We start from the raw sequence: 6,017 nt of genomic DNA, 5'->3' as shown, positions 1-6,017 counted from the left end.
ATAGTTTGTTCTAAGTTGTAGCCCCAGACTGGTGGCCAGGGACGATGCACTTTGTGTTGTAAGGTTGGATAATAGGATCTCTGATTTATTAATGTTCAAGCATAGGCCCGATATGGAGCCAAATTGTTTAACTATTTTGAGTAGGTTGGGGACTGAGGTATGGGGAGAGGTCAGAGTAAGAAGGAGGTCGTCGGCAGATAAGTTGGCCTTGTATTCGGTGTTGCCTACCTTAAGACCTTGTATATCTGGGGACGCTCTAATTTTGTTGGCTAGGGGTTCAATGACTAGGGCGAAGATTGCGGGAGATAAGGGGCATCCCTGTCTAGTGCCCCGCTGTATGGGAATGTTCATAGGGGCGCTAGAGGGGAGTTTAAGTTGGGCTGAGGGGTTTGAATAGAGGCATTGAACAGCTTGGAGGAATGGGCCATTTATCCCCGCCCTTTGCAAGGCTATAAGCATGAATGGCCAGTCTATGGTATCGAATGCCTTTTCCATGTCAAGGGCGAGTAAGGCGAGTGGTGTTTTACGAGAATTGGCTATGTGCAGGAGGTTGACTACTTTTCTGACATTGTCAGGAGCCTGGCGGGAGGGAATGAAGCCCACCTGGTCTCTGTGGACCAGGGGGTTTAGGACTTTGTTTATTCTTGTTACTAAGATCGAGGTTAACAGTTTGTAGTCAAGGTTGAGGAGGGAAATTGGTCTGTAGTTTTTTATGTCTAATGGGTCTCTCTGTGGTTTGGGAATAACGGCTATAACGGATTGTAAGAATTCAGGTTGAGGGGTTTTTCCGTCAAGGATAGAGTTGAATAGACGTTTAAGATATGGAGTTAATACTTTCTTGAGTTTTTTGTAGTATGGGGCTGAAAAGCCATCCGGGCCTGGGGCTTTGCCCGTTTTGAGTTTTTTAATTGCAAGCATAATTTCTAAGTCGGTGACGGGGATGTTAAGGGCCTGAGATTTCTCTGGGAGTAGGTGTGTGGTCCTTAATTGCTGAAAAAAGGGGGGTGTCAGCGGATCTTCCCTGTTAGGAGGTTTGGCGGAATATAGTTTTTTTAAATATTCCGCAAACTCAGAGTGTATTTTAAGAGGATCAGAGGTTAAGGATCCTGATTTGGTGCGTATCTTTAAGATTTTATTAATTGTTTGAGTGTGGCGCAACTTTCTGGCCAGCCAGGTGTTGGGTTTGTTATACTGTACGTATTGTTTGGTCTTAGTCCATCTGATAGCTTTTTCTACGCGGTCTGAAAGGAGAATCTCTATTTGAGTTTGTGTGTCAGCGATTTGTTTTTGGAGATACCTGGAGGGAGAACATGCGTGAGCTCGTTGAAGTTGAGAGAGTTTATGTTCTAGGTTTAGTTGCGTATTAGTTTTATTTCTTTTTCTCTGAGAAGCTATTTTGATCAGATACCCCCTAACAACAGGTTTGTGGGCTAGCCAAAGGATATCTGGTCTGATATTGTCAGTATCGTTTATTCGGAAGTATTCATGCAATTTTTCCTCAAGGTCTAGTATGGTTTCATTGTCGATTAGGAGGCTTTCGTTGAGTCTCCAGGGTGGGCGTGCTAATGGAGGTATTAAAGAGTTGCATGCTGTCCAGACAATGTCATGGTCAGACCACGAGCTAATGACGTGGCGGGAGAAAACTAGATTGGGGATCAGAGATGCTGAGATATAAATCATATCGATTCTAGAGTAAGTCTGGTGGGCTGAGGAATAAAAGGTATAGCCACGGTTTGAGGCATTATGTTCCCTCCAGGTATCAACCAGCTGAATTGATGCTAGTGCCGTGCATAGGGATTTAGATAGTTGTCTTTGCCTAGCAGTGTTGGTAGGATGAGATCTATCTAATTTTGGGTTGGGAGCAATGTTGAAGTCACCCGCCCACAGTATAGGGCAAGGGGATAGGTCGTGTATTTTTTGTAGTATCTCATTCATTACTTGCATGGGGGACTCAGAGGGTGAGTATACGTTAATTATACAGTATTGGAGCGATTGGAAACTCCCAGTTAGGATAATATAGCATCCGTCATCATCTGTTATACATTTGTCAATATCAAAAGGTAGGGAGTTTTTCAATAACATGAGTACACCTCTGTGCTTAGTGTTGGAGGAGGAGGCATAGTGTCTTTGGTATTGTTTGTGGAAATATTTTGGGGCGGATGTCTTTGTGAAGTGTGTTTCTTGAACACAGATGATGTCCGGTTGACATTTTTGATAGTCTATGAATGCTTTACGGCATTTGTAGGGGGAATTCAGTCCCTTCGCATTGTGGGAGATGATATTTAGGTTAGTCATTTTTGGGAGATAATTTGAGCTAGGTCACCATGCCTCCTTCCCCTCCACCGTCCATACATAATGATTCTTATTAAAAGTTGCAGAGAAAACTGTGTCAGGGTTAACAACAAAAAACAAGGAGACCAACATGGTCTAACAATAAACAGTATTGTGTCAATGGTGAGAATAGAGGAACAGGTCCTCATAGTAATGGTGTGACTGAGTTGCCAGCAATAATATCAATCTGGCAGCTCGGACCATTGAGTTAGGGGCAGCATAGTTTAACTTCGGCAGCCAACTAAGAACATTACTAAACGCTTTAGATATAATCAGATTATAACAAATAGAGAACAATAGCTCCATCTAGTGGGCCGTCCAAAGAGAAAGTTATTGTGCATCAGTAGCATTGAGGGAGAGGGATAAAGACTACAAAGTAGTTGAACCTCACAGGGTCTAGCAAAAGTGATATATGTGTAGACCAGCATATAGTCCAAAAAGTGGGGTATACCAGTGAGCGTAGAAAGTTTGTTTTATTTGGGCCCTCGGAAGGTGGGCAGAGGGGGCAGCCCTCCGCTGAGATCCCAAAGATATATTGATGAGCGGCAGTTTTTAGTAGCTAATGGGCTGTAGAGTCTTGTGTTGAGGGTAAGTGGGTTCAGTGCACCTCCGGTGGTCTGGGTATTGCGGCCTGGATTATGCGTTGCAACGCGGGCCAAGGCAACCATTTTGTTTATTCTTGTGGCTTTCCAAGTTGACTCGTGACCTTGAGAAGAGGTTGGTGGTATGAAATGGAGTGTTCGTAGGGTGTCTGGGCCTATTAGATGGTATAGGCTCTAGTTGGGCACACGCCTGGGTATTAATATACAAGTGCACTTGGGTATGTTACGGTGTGCAACCGCTGTTCGCTGTTATGTGGCTCGGTTAGAGGGTGTTTAAGAGTTGGGCTTGTGTAGCCAGCGAGTGCCTGCGTAGCTTTAGGTGCCCGAGTCAACAAAAAAAAGAAAAGATTACTTACAGGATCCTTGTAGAAAAGGATATGTAATGCATCGCTGGTCACCTCATATAGTTAAGAGTCGGGGCCTGCTTGGAATCCCAGTGGAGTTCAGGAGGATGAATCCTGCGCAGTGCCCTGGCGAGAGCGTCTCGCTGACCAGACCCGTGTAGGTCTAGACTTGCGTTGCTGCTGTGGAACAACGGGCATAGGTTCCATCTGTATGCCCGCTGCCTCTAGGTGTCTTCGGCCCTCCTCCAATGTGCGGCAGGTGTAGGTTTCTCCCCCGTGGGTGAAGGACAGATAGAACGGGAAGCCCCAACGGTAGCGGACTTCCGCCTTCTGGAGTGAGAGGGTGATCGGGCGCAGGACCCTCCGGCGCTGGATGGTGGAGGCCGCCAGGTCGGCATATAGTTGGACCGTACGTGGGACGGTCGGCAGAGAGGTTAGGTTGCGGGCAGCATTCAGTATGAGGTCCCGGACTTCCTCAAACTGAAGCTTTAGGACGACATCTCGGGGTAAGTCCAGATTCCGAGGTTTCGCTAGGGCTCTATGGATCCGGACCATGCGAAAGGCTGCTGGTTCCATCTGGGGTAGCAAAGCGGTGAAGAGGTTGAGAGCCACGGGCTTCAGGTCGGTGATTGCCTCAGGGAGGCCTCTAATCCTTATGTTGGCTCGCCGACTGCGGTTCTCCATGTCCTCAAGCTTCAATACCATGAGATCTATCTTCTCCGTAGTCCGTATGTGTATCGATGTCTTGTTTGTCCATCTCCTGTGCTTCCGCAATGGAGTCAGCTTGCTTTTCTAGCGCATCCACGCGGGCACCCAGTTCTCGAATCTCGGTGGTGATGTCCCTGACGGCCTCTTGGAGTTCGGTTCGGAACACACGCTGTATTTTAGTTATTAGCTCGTCCTGGCTTGGAGGAGGTGGAGATGGCTGGTCGGGTCTGCATTGTGGAGATGATGTTGACGGAGACTGCTTGTCTGGGGTAGACATGGTGTTCTGAGGCGTTTGAGTAGCTCCGTCGGCCATCTTAGCTTGATTGGCGCTCCTGGGCGTCTGGGTTGCGGAGTTCTTGTTGGCCTTTGGGGTCTTCGGATTCAAGTTTTCTTTCCCCTTACCTCTTCTGGACATACTTATAGGTATTCCCTGAGAAGAGTGGAGCTGTTGGTGCGGTAGTTGGTGCTAATTTTGGCTATAGAAGGCTGCCGAAGAGCAGAGCAGTCAGAGATCACATGTGCTCCCTTCAGCGCCGCGCATGCGCCTCCTGGGATTAATTTTTATTATCAAGTTCTTTCAAGTGTAAAGCTTTACATTGTCAACAATCAATTAACCACTTCATTGTTTTTATATCTATTGCAAGTCCTCATTCGCAGCTCGTACATCTACATATAATAACTAATTGTATATTATTTATCATTGATTTTATTGGTCTACAGATTGCAAAATCTATTAAAGTCGTGCAACATTTTCATGATTTTTTAACAACTATTTTCATGGTTATTATTAGCACTGGAGACACCCACCACACTCCGAGGTGAGAATAATATTGAGGCTGCCATATTTATCTCCTTTTTTAAGCAATACCAGCTGCCTGGCTGCCGTGCTGGTCCTCTGCCTCTAATTCATTCAACGATAGACCCTGAACAAGCATGCAGCAGGTCAGGGGTTTCTGACAATATTGTCAGAACTAAAGATTAGCTGCATGCTTATTTCTGGTGTAATTCAGTTCACTACTGCAGCCAAATAGATCAGCATGGCTGCCAGGCAACTAGTATTGTTTAAAAGGAAATAAATATGGCAGCCTCCATATTACTCTCACCTCGGGTTCACTTTAAATTAGTTAGCTCTGCCCTCATCCGGTCATGGCCACGCCCATTTTTGTAGCCACACCTATTTTTTTTGCTGCGGCGCGGTCATCAGCTACCCCGGAAATTGGTCCAGCACCTGCATAGCACCCCCTAAAAAATTCCTGGAGCCACCACATCACAAAAACATACAGATAGGTGAATTAGATTCCCCCTAAATTGTCCCTAGACTACAATACATACACTACACAATACATGCATAGACATCTGACTAGGGCTGGGATTAGATTGTGAGCCCCTCTGGGGAACAGTTAGTGACAACACTCTGGGTCAGAGGGTCTGTGCGTGGAAACTGTGGGCTCAAAAAGGAGATGGGAAGCAGCAAGCATTACATTACATTTTCAGAGGTACAGACTAACCAGCAAGCTCATGGTGACCCAGAACTCATTAGAGTGTGTAAAGGGACTACAATGGTCCTAAAAGCCCCCTCACTAAGATGTTAAGAAAACAAAAGTCTGCTTTCCTAAAACAGAAAGAATTTGCGATAATTCAGGTTGGAGTGAGCTTGAGATGTCTCCCAGAGCAACACTGCGGAATACATGCAAATAATATATTACATTTTCAGATTAGTCTGTATAAGCATTAAAAAAAAAAGTGGCCACCGGCACTCTACAAACAAAACATGAACTGAACATGCGCACGCTATTGCTGATTAACCAGCGCAAGCGCAGAGGGGCAAAAGGCCCTTGGGCTTGATAGTGTCTTTGCGCCACGCCCTTGAAACGCCCACACACTTCTTTCCGGTGGCTTTCTTTCTATATTGAATCACTAACTCCTCCTCCCGCCTTCATGAGCAGCCAATGAGCGGTCTACATAGCGCTCCTCATAACTTTCTGCGCTTGCGTTCTTCAAGTTAGGGGCGTGGCTTATGCAAATGAGGAGA

This window comes from Hyperolius riggenbachi, chromosome 9 (assembly GCF_040937935.1).
Source record: "Hyperolius riggenbachi isolate aHypRig1 chromosome 9, aHypRig1.pri, whole genome shotgun sequence".
NCBI lineage: Eukaryota > Metazoa > Chordata > Amphibia > Anura > Hyperoliidae > Hyperolius > Hyperolius riggenbachi.
This window is presented reverse-complemented; position numbering follows the sequence as displayed.